This window comes from Stomoxys calcitrans, chromosome 5 (genome assembly GCF_963082655.1).
Source record: "Stomoxys calcitrans chromosome 5, idStoCalc2.1, whole genome shotgun sequence".
Lineage (NCBI taxonomy): Eukaryota > Metazoa > Arthropoda > Insecta > Diptera > Muscidae > Stomoxys > Stomoxys calcitrans.
The window spans coordinates 30990785-31003932 of NC_081556.1; positions in this window are offsets into that span (position 1 = coordinate 30990785).

The following is a 13148-nucleotide window of genomic DNA, read 5'->3' on the forward strand; positions in this document are numbered from 1 at the left end:
CATAAAGAATATACCCCATCCTTCGGTAATGGGTATTAATAATTAAGCCGGTTCATGTCTGGTATTGTGTCCCCACTTAGTGCAGTTGCACGGTGGTACAAACGGCGAAAAAATTGGAAATACGTCCATAATGTTTTACCTGTGGGTCTGTGTATCTGGACCACTGCCCACTTCTCCAACTTTCAAGGGGCTATAACTTTTAATCTACTGCACCGATTTGTATGATTTACAACTCTGGAGATTGCTCTATATGGCAGCTTTGCCAATCTCTAGATAAAAAATCTTAAGCTTATAAAATGCGTAATGTTTAGAACAGTTTTTATGCTCAGGTCAACATGTAAAAAGTTACGGATTTGTTTCCAATTTTTCTACGTTTAGCCCACTGTGCGTTGTCTGTTAGCCGCGAAAGTCGGGTAATGACATATGAAATGCTCCAACGTCTCATTATCTTCCCCACATTCTGCATAAGTGCGCAGAAAGAATTTTCCTTCATAGATGTAAAGATCGGATTTGATAACCTTTTGTTCATAAATATTATGAAAAGTTTTATTATATTAATGAAAAAATCACAAATATTATGAAAATTCTTAATGGAGAACAAGTAAAAGCGTGCTCAGTTCGGCCGTACCGAATCTAATATACACTCCACCATAAATCGCATTTGGCGAGTTCTATTCCCGGTATCTCTTTTTTGGCAAGTAAAGAATAAAGAAAACGAAATCCTTTGCTACCGGAGAAATTACAAGTTAAGGTTCTATTCGGACCATATCAGTATCAGTATATAGACCGATTCGGATCATACTTGACATGGATGTTAGAATTCATTGTAGAAGTATTTGTGTTAAATTTCAACCAAATCGGATGGAAATTGAGGCCTCTTGGAACTCAAGAAGTCAAATACTGAGATCGATTTAAAGGCGACTATATCAGTATATTGACCGATACGAATTAACTTGCATGGATGTTGGAAGTCATAGCAGAAGTCTTTGTGCCAAATCAGAAGAAAATTGAGGCTTCTGCGAGCTCAAGAAGTACAATCTTGAAATCAGTTTATATGGGAGTATACCAGAAGTCATATGCGGGGATCGGTTTGTATGGAGTCTTTATCAGTTAATAGACCGATTCGGATCATACTCGGCACTGATGTTGGAACTCAGAACAGAAATCTTTATTCGTACGAATTCTAGCGTGATTTCGATAGACGGACAGACGGACGAACGGACAGACATTGCTGAAATCACTCAGAATTTCAAGACGATCAAGAATATATATATATTGGGTTGCCCAAAAAGTAATTGCGGATTTTTCATATAGTCGGCGTTGACAAATTTTTTCACAGCTTGTGACTCTGTAATTGCATTCTCTCTTCTATCAATTATCAGCTGTTACTTTTAGCTTGCTTTAGAAAAAATGTGTAAAAAAGTATATTTGATTAAAGTTCATTTTAAATTTTATTAAAAATGCATTTACTTCCTTTTAAAAAAGCCGCAATTACTTTTTAGGCAACCCAATACTTTACAGGGTCTTAGGTCAATATTTCGAGGTGTCATCCTATGGCGAAGGGTTTAATAATGGAAGCGGTTGTGGTTGTATACTTGACATCAACGCCTCTTTGCGAATGCGTGATGAATGCAGCGTTTTCCAACTAGATTAGCATAGATTGTATTATCCAGCGGAAAATATGGGTCTTATATCTGTATCTAGAGCGATAGTCAATGAGCATTAAAGGCTTTGATTGTTAAGAGTACACGTATAAAATATAAAGTGTTGGGTCGTTGTCGAGAGGTTTTGAATTGTCTTATCATCATAACCTAACTTTATGCTGGGTTTCTGGATATAAGGATGTTAAAGGTCTTCGCATCATCCTCTGCCAACTATGAATAGCTCCTATTCTATATCCATTCTCCCATCGGCTTAGATTTCATAGCCGCAGGGGTTATCTCATGTATTTAGAATAGTCTCCAGTGCTTTGGTAGGCATGGTCGTCATCACTACACGTATGCCAGAACAACAGGTTTTCTGCACACATGTTTATGTCCTTTGGGTGGAATGTTTTTCCATCGCCTTACACCAAACTGCTACACATAGTTGTTGTTGTTGTAGCAGTGTGTTTAGCACTGAGGCAGCAGCCCATGCCGATGAAAGACTCCATCGGGTCAATCCGGTACATACAACCGACCGCCATGGAATTGCCTAAACACAGTGCCCATTATCTGTGCGCCCTCTCAGTACGCTCTTAGATGTGGCACATCTTGTTTAGTCCAAGACCACTCCTTAGTATTTGACCTTTTCAGATATCGAAATCGTTCTGTGACCTTTGGGTTCCTGGTAAACAGATTATCATTCCGACCCCAAGGTCTAGCCCAGTTGTATACTTTCTCCAAGATCCTTTCGGCCTACGGCATAGTTGTTTCGGAACTCTATTCCTTAAAGGTATAATAACAACGTCTGAGTTATTGACTGCCGTAGCACAGAGGTTAGCGTGTCCGCCTATGACGCAAAACACTTAGGTTTGAAGCCGTCGAGGACATCAGAAATAAGTAAAAGCGTGCTAAGCTCGGCCGGGACGATTCTTGGGAACACACCACAATTGATTCTGATAAAATATGGGAGTTATATCTGGTTGTAGACCAATTTTGGCCGTACTTGGCACAGTTATTGAGAGTCATAACAGAACACTATGTGCAAAATTTCAGCCAAATCGACAATAACTGAGACTTGTAAGGGCTCAAGAAGTCAAATCGGGAGATCGGTTTATATGGGAGACATATAATGTTCTCGACCGATTTGAACCGTACTTGGCAGAGTTGTTCAGAGTCAAAACAGAACGCTATGTGCAAAATTTGAGCAAAAGCGGACGAAAATTGAGGCTTCTAGGGGCTCAAGAAGTCAAATCGGGAGATCGGTTTATATGGGAGCTATATCATGTTCTCGACCGATTTTAACCGTAATTGGGTCAGATGTTGGGATTTATAACACAACACAATGTGCACAATTTCAGCCAAATCCCTCGAAAATTGAGGCCTCCAAGGGCTCAAGAATTCAAAACGGGAGATCGGTTTATATGGGAGCTATATCATGTTCTTGACCGATTTGAACCGTACTTGGCTCAGTTGTTGGAAGTCATAACGCAACACAATGTGCAAAATTTTAGCCAAATCCCTCGAAAATTGAGGCTTTCAGAGGCTCAAGAAGTCCAATCGGGAGATCGGTTTATATGGAAGCTATATCATGTGCTCGACCGATTTGAGTCGTATTTGGCATAGTTGTTGGAAATAATTGCAGAACACTACATACAAAATTTCAGTCAAATCGGACAAAAATTGCGGCTTCCAGGGGCTCAAGAATTCAAATCGGGCGATCGGTTTATATGGGAGCTACATCCAAATCTGAACCGATATAGCCCATTTGCAGTTTCCAACGACCTACATCAACATTAAGTATCTGTGCAAAATTTCAAGTGGCTAGCCTTACGCGTTCGACCGCGATCGTGATTTCGACAGACGGACGGACGGACATGGCTAGTTCGACTCAGAATGTCGAGATGATCAACAATATATACACTTTATGGGGTCCTAGATCAATTTTTCGAGGTGTTACAAACGGAATGAATAGATTAGTATACCCCCATCCTATGGTGGTGGGTATAAATTTTCAGCGGTGGATATCCTCTCTCAATGTTGTGGACATTTTGGTTGTACCATGCCATGTAAAACTTCTCCCCATAGAGGTGTTGCACTGCGGCACACCGTTCGGGCTCGGCTATAAAAATGAGATCCCTTATTATTGAATCTATATTGGAATTTTCATGTGCAAATTTGCAAAAGATTGCATTTATCGCCACTCCCATAGGTGACCAAAATGCCTACCTGTTGCGTGCCCAGAGCCACGTTCTACCTTATCTTTACGCCATGTGACCCACAATTTATCCACCTATTGCTTAGCATGTCTTTTATCCAATCATTATGGACCCGGTGAACTGAACTAAAGATTGGATGAGTTTGTCGTTTGTTAAATTGTTAAAAGCTCCGTCGATGCAAAGTGTTCATATTGGCATCGAAGGATTCTTCTATTCTTCATGCAGAGCGGCCCCCATTAACTTGACATAGGTTTTGAGTAGAAAGAACGTAAGGAATTCTTGCCTAGCCTAGCTTGGGTATAAACACCATCGCCTTCATCTTAGTTTCTGTCAGGGTCATGGGCACATAGCACTGATGTAAATTAATAAGGCCTTTCTGTAATTTGTAGCTAGTTAATAATTCGCCGGAGTAAATCTGAAGACACAGTGTTTTTGTCTCCGATTAGCCACAAATCAACAATCAAATTCATGTTATAACTCATTGCACTATACGTCTTTGCTCATAGTACCATTTGATGTTGTTGTTGGAGTAAACAATCCGATCCTTCTGTATAATTACTGAGACCCTAGAAGCCTCAATTTTTTTCCAAGTCGTACCTCATTTGCCTTGGTATTGTCAACAAGGATATAAGTCATTTTTACTCCAGTATCCCACTGTCGCTTTTGCAATCCACTGTACCAGATGACACAGCCTTGTTATGGACAAATCTGGCAAAACGAGTTAATAAAGAAAATCCATAGAATAAATTGCAAAGCTTTTTCATGGTAAACCCAAATGAAGGGGACAAAAAATACATTTTACTTATGCTGATTTGTATCACTTTACAAATCACCGTATAATAAATGAGATTTGGGGGAGTATCTGGCTATGGGAAGCTTAAAAGCTCAGTGCATGAATGCAAGAATATGCAAGACACAAGAGTAGCATACTTTCAGGGTGTTAAAAGTTAATTCAGATTATATCGGAAATAAAGTATACTTTAGGTTGAAAAAAATAAATTGGATTTGGGGGATTAGAAAATAAACAAAAAATATTTTTCAGGTGGGAGATGAAAACATGCAAAATAACAAAAGAAAGCATTTTAAAAGGGCTTTGTTTGCTTACGTTTGTACACTTCACCCTAGATATTGTGCATTGAAGCATTTTTTATATGTTTTAACCTTTGCCATCACTTGCTGAAAATATTTATTTATACCTCATTGGTTTAGTTTTATCATCGTTAAGCTAAACGTTTATCAAAGTGTAATTTATTAAACACTTATTTCCGTATCGTTACCCTTGCACCCCTGAAAGTATGCTCTTGAAATTGAGTTGTATTTTCTTGAAGAACAAATAACATGAAACGTAGGGAAAAGCAAGTTACAAAAAAACAGTCAAAGACGTCCAACAAAAAAATCCACCAGAAGAACAAGAACAACATGAACACCAACCAACCTCAAAGTATGCAGCATAAAATTGGGAAAATAGTACAGCAAAAGTCAAAGAACCTACAACAGCAGTGGCAGTAAACACTAAACGCAATCAGCCAAAAACAGAAAAAAGAAATAAAACTACGAAACATAAAGTTTTCAACGCATATCTTAACTAAAGTTTAACGAAACAGGCCAAAGATTGGGTTAAAGGCAGAAGAGCACTGAGCGAATGTTGTGCCGTTGAAAGTCTTTGACTCTACCAGTCAAAGTCTTCCAAGATTTTTCGCCTAGTATTTGTTGGCAATTCATCGTCACCATCGTCGTCTGGTTAGTGTTGTGGTGCAAAAATAGCTAAACTTCTGGGTTTGGTGAGTTCGTGAGAAACGCGTAAACTTTTGTTTTTCAGTTGAAACGAGGAGGGAAAAAAACTTTACAATGACTTTTTACAACCTTAAAAGCCACAGTAATAAAAGAAACAACAACAACGGCAACTGCAAGAACAGCGAGAAAAATAACAATAACTGCAATATAAACAACACCAAGTCAAATAATCAAAGCTACAAGTGCACGGAAAAGACCAAATACTATGAAAACGGAACGAATTTCAAATAGAAAGTTTACAATAGCATCAACACGCTTATAATTAAATAACACTCCCTGTCTTGTAAAATTATGAATGAATGAAGAAATCTAGGACTGGTTCTACCAAGACAAGAGTGAAGTTTTCGTTACAAACTGGAACGTTTTTCAAACTTCGGTACGTTTTTCAAAGAAAGTTATGGAAAGCCTAAAAAGGGGATATCATTAAAGGCAAAACCCCCTATAAGTATGCAATATTTTTCTCATTTTATTTTACTTTCAATGCGAGCTTAATGATCGAAGATTTTTTTGCAATAGGAAAAATAAAGCTAGGTGATAGCAGGTGAGGCCACCATAGCGCGGAGGTAAGCATGTCCGCTTTGTCGCTGAAAGCCTGGGTTCGAATCCTGGCGAGACCATCAGAAAAATTTTCAGCGGTGGTTTTCCCCTTCCAATGCTGGCAACATTTGTGAGGTACTATGCCATGTAAAACCCCTCTCCAAAGAGGTGTCGCACTGCGGCACGCCGTTCGGACTCAGCTATAAAAAGGAGGTCGCTTATCACTGAGCTTAAACTTGAATCGGACTGCACTCATTGATATGTGAGAAGTTCGCCCCTGTTCCTTAGTGGAATGTTCATGGGCAAAATTTGCAAATTTTTGTTACCAAAACGCCAACCACGGTATGATTCTTGGTAGAAATTTCATCGGATTCTTTTAGGTGTGAAGGCTACAAGGGACATAAGTTGTACTTACATCGAATCCATTGTGAAAATGCTTTCCGCTACACTAAACAAGCTCGACAGCTAGCAGACAGCTAGCTGTTCTTTTTGAATGTAAGTGTTTGTGTGTTGTAGTTGTAAAATTTTTACGCACGCAACTACATAACTCCCATGGCATACACATGTTTCTGTGCATCTTTCGGAAGTTGTATCAACGGTTTTAAACGCTAGGAAACAGCAACGGCTTTTGCTATTGCTTCGAGTGTGCAGGTTCGAATCTCGGCCTGGCTCCATCCAATATTTCATTTCTTTAGGAAATTTTGTCAAAATTTCATGACGTTGGGAAATTTTTATTGTATTTCCTTCGTATTGCGCAAATTTTATCGGTTTGGAAAAAATCCGACTGCAGATCGTAAGGTTCTCTGCTTCTATAACAAATAAAACAAGTTATGGTCCGATTCGGACATCAATATAAAGTATTCAGCCTAATCGGACAAAAATTGCGGCTTCCATGGGCTCAAGAAGTAAATTCGGAAGATCGGTTATCTGGGAGCTACATCAAGTTATGGACTGATTTGAACGGTACTTGACACAGTTGTTGGAAGTCATACCGGAACACTTTGTACAAGATTTCAGCCAAATCGGACAAAACTTGTGGCTTCCATTGGCTCTAAAATCAAATCGGGTGATCGGTTTATATGGGAGCGATATCCAAATCTGAACCGATATGGCCCATTTGCAATCCCCAACGACCTACATCAATATAAAGTATCTGTGCAAGGGACGAATGAAGGGCGGATGGTGTACTTGAGGAGGATGAGACCTTGATCTACACAGATGGCTCCAAGATGGAGTCAGGCCCTGGATTAGGGGTCTACTCTGATGCACTCAATATCAGTATTTCTCTGAGACTGCCGGACGTGGCAGTTGTCTGTGCCATTGCTATAGCCGCAAGAGAAATTCTGGCAAGAGTTTACCGCCCTCGAAACTCAGAATTTATGTGGACAGAATGGCGACGTTCAAGGCCTTGAGGTCGAGATGCGGGGCGAACTGTTCCTTGTATAGGCTCCGGGCCACGTTTTGACGCGACCCGGAGGGGATTACTGGGCATGAGGGAATTCCAGGAAATGAGAGGGCGGTCGAGCGCACCAGGAGGGGTTCGTCTGCGGCGGGCGGACCAGTCTTGCGGGCGGGTCTTGCCTACGTGCCATTTGTCGAGCTATTGAACACAGTAGATGGGATGGCCAGGGCGGCGTTGATTGCGAGGTGGGATACGGTAGATGGTTGCCGGACTGCGAAGGCGCTATGGCCGGTCATCGACCAGAGGAGGATGAGGGAGTTGCTGGCATTCGATACGAGGCCGATGAGTACTTTGACAGGGAGGGGTCGTAAACGGACACTGTGCCATAGGCCGCATGGAGGCGTTGCCCCGATGAGGATGAAAAGGAGACTATTGAGCACTTGCTGTGTTCCTGTCCAGGTCTGCAGAGACGTCGGCCCTCGTTTCTGGGGAGCCGTTTCTTCTGTGATCTGGGTGAACTAGCGAACGTACCTCTGTTATCTCTCCTGAGGTTTGTGGAGGGAGAGGGATGGTTCCGACGGGGGGTTGCCACAGGCTTCGGCACCTCCAGCTCGGGTTTCTCCACTCCTCCTGTCTTTTTCTTTTATTCGTGTACAACCTCTAGTACTTTTTTTTTCTCCCCTTTCTCTCTCTAGGGTACCACAATGAGCCAAACTGAACTCACCTTTGGTGGGCGACCCATTCAACCTAACCTAACCTATCTGTGCAAAATTTCAAGAGGCTAGCTTTATGTGCTATCGTGATTTCGGACGGACTAGTTCGAATCAGAATGTCGAGACGATGAAGAATATATTGGGTTGCCCAAAAAGTAATTGCGGATTTTTCATATAGTCGGCGTTGACAAATTTTTTCACAGCTTGTGACTCTGTAATTGCATTCTTTCTTCTGTCAGTTATCAGCTGCTACTTTTAGCTTGCTTTAGAAAAAAAGTGTAAAAAATTTATATTTGATTAAAGTTCATTCTAAGTTTTATTATTTGTTTGTTGGAAGTTTTATCAAAATTTCATTTCTATAGGAAATTTATTAAAATTCAACATCCATGGAAAATTTTGTCAAAATCTCATTCTGTTTTCTTTTATAATTCATTTCGAAAACTATCATCATTGGAGCATTTTTGTTCAAATCCCATTAGCCCATTAACAATCACGAACGTTGTTAAGTGCATTTGTACTCTATTTATTGGTTTACATTAAAAAGAGTTGAATACGAAATCCTATTTGCATTTCATGCTATGCACTTTGTTATGATTGATAGTTTCGTTATTTACTATATCTGTATAATTTTAAAACAGTATTTATTTTTATTATTTTATTATGGATTTTAAAACACTTTATATAAAATTTGTTTACAGTACTACAAGCAATAGTTGGTATGTTAAGTGCAGCCATACATTTGTGTACCAACAAGTAAAAAGGTATTAAGTTCGGCCGGGCCGAAATTTCTATACGAAACCACCTCAGACATACAGGGTGGCTGATGAAAGCCGCTACCAAAAAAAATGTAATAACTTTTTTTCTATTTAATAATAATAATTTAATAATTAATTTAATTAATTAATTAATTAATTTAATTAATAATAATTTAATAATTAATTTAATAATTTAATTTAACATGAATAAAAGAAAAATGTATTCCATACACCGAAAAAAAAATGTAGCAATATTCATCATTGTAGCAATATTCATCAGCCACCCTGTATATACTAACCACCTTTTTGTTATAGTAGGTTGAAAAATGCATCATTTATGAACCCATAGCAGCTATCTCCACCACATTCAGGAAGGCTATGTAAGGGTCTAACACAACTCATTGTACCAAATACATCGGTTAAAAAATTCACCTGTTATGGGCCTAAGTACTTAAATTGGGAGATCGGTATGTGTATTGGCCAGCTATATACAAATATAAACCGATATTAACTATATTGAACACGAATGCCGAAGAGCCTAACACAGCCCAAATATCGAGCCTAACACAGCCCGAATGTCGAGTCTAATACAGCCCACTGTGTCAAATTTCAGCGAAATCGAGTAAAAAACGATCTACTCTTTTTCAAAGAACTTGAAATTGGGAGATCGGCTTATATGGCACCTATATCCAAATATTGCCCGATCTTGATCATACTCGGTACGAATGTCGAAAGGCCTAACGCAACTCATGTAGCTAATTTCGGCGAAATCTGTTAATAAATTCACCTTTCATGGTCCATAAATCTTAAATCGGGAGTTCGATATATATGGCAGCTATATCCAAATCTGAACCGATCCGGGCCTTATTGAACATGGATGTCGATGCCTTACATAACTCACTGTCCCCAATTTTAGATAAATCGGACAATAAATTCACCCTTTATGGGCCTAAAACCTTAATCGAGAAATTGGTCTATATGGCAGCTATATCCAAATCTGAACCGATCGGGGTCAAATAAAACAAGAATATCGAGGGGCCTTACATAAATCACTGTTCCAGATTTCAGATATATCAAACTATAACGGAGCCTTTTATGGGTCCAAAGACCCAAATCGAGAGATCAGTCTGTATGGTCGCTATACGAAATTTCTGAGAAATCGGACAATAACTGCGCCTGTTAAGGGTCAAAGACCTTAAATCAAGAGATCGGTCTATATGGAAATCTGGGCCGATCTAGGTCAAATAAAAGAAGAATATTGAGGGCTTAACATAACTCAAAGACCAAAATTTCAGCGAAATCGGACAATAAATACACCCTTTATGGGCTTTAAACCTTAATCGAGAAATCGGTCTATATGGCAGCTATATCCAAATATCAGCCGATCAAGGTTAAATAAAACAAGAATGTCGAGGAGCCTAACATAACTCACTATTTTAGATATATCGGATAATAAATGCACCTTTTATGGGCCTAAAACCTTCATCGAGAAATCGGTCTATATGGCAGCTATATCCAAATCTGTACGGATCTGGGCTAAATTTAGAAGGATGTCGAGGGGCCATAGATAACTCACTGTCCTAAATTTTAAATAAATCGGACAATATGGGTCCAAGACCCCAAATCGAGAGAGATCGGTCTATATGGTCGCAATATCTATATCCGGACCGATCTAGGCCGCAAAGAACAAGGAACTCAGGACGCCTGACACAACTCACTCTCAGAAATTTTAGCGAAATCGGATAACAAATGTGGCTTTAATGGGCATATGCAAATTGCAAATTTGCCCATGAACATTCCACTAAGGAGTAGGGGCAAACTTCTAACATATCAATGAGTGCAGTACGATTCAAGTTTAAGCTCAATGATAAGGGTCCTCCTTTTTATAGCCGAGTCCGAACGGCGTGCCGCAGTGCGACACCTCTTTTGAGAGAAGTTTTACATGGCAAAGTACCTCACAAATGTTGCCAGCATTACAAAGGGAAAACCACCGCTGAAAATTTTTTCTGATGGTCTCGCCAGGATTTCAACGCAGGCGATCAGCGTCATAGGCAGATATGCTAATCTCTGCGCTACGATGGCCTAAGATCTTCAATGGACATAAGACCTTAAATTGGCAGATCGGCGTATATGGGGGCTATATCAAGATATAGTCCGATATAGCCCATCTTCAAATTAACCTGCTTATGGACAAAAAAAAAAAATTTTTTTCAAAGTTTAAACCTAAAATTTCTATTTTTATACTCTACACCACCACTGTGGTACAGGTGGTTGCCAATAATGTATATATATTCTTGATCGTCTCGACGTTCTGAGTCAATATAGCCATGTCCGTCCGTCGAAATCACAATAGCGGTCGAACGCGTAAAGCTAGCTGCTTGAAATTGTCCACATATACTTAATATTGTTTTAAGTCATTGGGGATTGCAAATGGGTCATATCATCCAATTTGGCTGAAATTTTGCATGTAGTCTTCTGTTATGATTTTCAATAACTGTGCTAAGTTCGATCCAACTCGGACTATAACCATATAAACCGATCTTACGATTTGACTTCTCTGTGCCCCTGGAAGACGCAAGTTATTTCCGATTTGGCTGAAATTTTGCACGTAGTGTTTTGTTATGACTTCTAACAACTGTGTGAAGTACGATCCGAATGGGTCTATAATCTGATATATAAACCGATCTCCCGATTTGACTTCTTGAGCCCCTGGAAGCCGCAATTATTGTCCCATTGGTTGAAATTTTGCACATAGTCTTTTGTTAGAACTTCCAATAACTGTGTCATATACGGTCCAAATAAGTCTATAACCTGATATAGCTCCCATATAAACCGATCTCCCGATCTCTCGATTTGACTTCTTGAGCCCTTACGAGACTCAATTTTTGTCCCATTTGGCAGAAATCTTGCACATAGTGTGTTGTTATAACTTTCAACAACTGTGCCATGTACGGTTCGAATGGGTCTACAACCTGATATAGCTTTCATTTAATCCGATCTCCCCATTTGACTTCTTGAGTCACTGGAAGCCGAAATTTTTGTCCGGTTTAGCTAAAAATTTGCACATGGTATTCTGTTATTTTTTATATTTTTCGTCTTGAAATTTGGTAGAGGCATGTTTTTCGGCCTAGAGACGAAGCTCATTGAAACTGGAAAAAATCGATTCGGATTCGGATATAGCTCCCATATATATGTTCGCCCGATTTTGAGAAATATTGCAATAAAGTGCTTATTTGTTAACCGATTCTCTCGAAATTTGGCACGAAGGATTATTTTATGACGCTCAACATTAATGGCGAATTTCATTGAAATCGGTCCAGATTTAGATAGAGCTGCCATATGTGTATATCGCCCGATTTTCACTTCTAGAGCCACTATAAGCACATTTATTGACCAATCTTGCCAAAATTTTGTACAACGCTTAACTTGATGACTACTACAATATCTATAGAGTTGGATCAAAATCGGTTCAGATTTATATATAGCTCGCAAAAAATATATTCGTCAGTTTTTGGGTAGTTTGCAATAACGATGTCATTTGTCAATCGTAGTTACTATAGTTTGAACATATTTGCTCGAAATTTGATACGAATTGTTTGATAACCCATCTGAGAACATCCAGCAAGGTCCATTAAAATTGGTTCAGAATAAGATATAGCTGCCACTTTGAACTTATAGGTTAGGTGTAGGTTATTATACAGTTGGCACCGCCCGACTTTCGCCTTTCCTTACTGGTTGAAGACTGTAGCGTGATTTCAACAGACAGACGGACATGGCTAGATCATCTTAGATTTTTAAGACGATCAGGAATATGTATACCTTACAGTGTCGCAAATGGATATTTCGATGTGTTGCAAACGAAATGACAAAATGAATATACCCCCATTCTTCGGTGGTGAGTATAGAAAGGGAATAGAAACTGCAACACAATCTAATAGCTAGGTATGAGTAATCTTATGTCAAGCAACGATGGACTCATCTATTCTTCCTTTATATTTGTTTGTCCAGGGAAACCTTTTTAGCTCGAAATGAAGGATTTTATTCTCTTATGTCTCTACTTTTGTGAATGATTTATCTCAATGTAATTC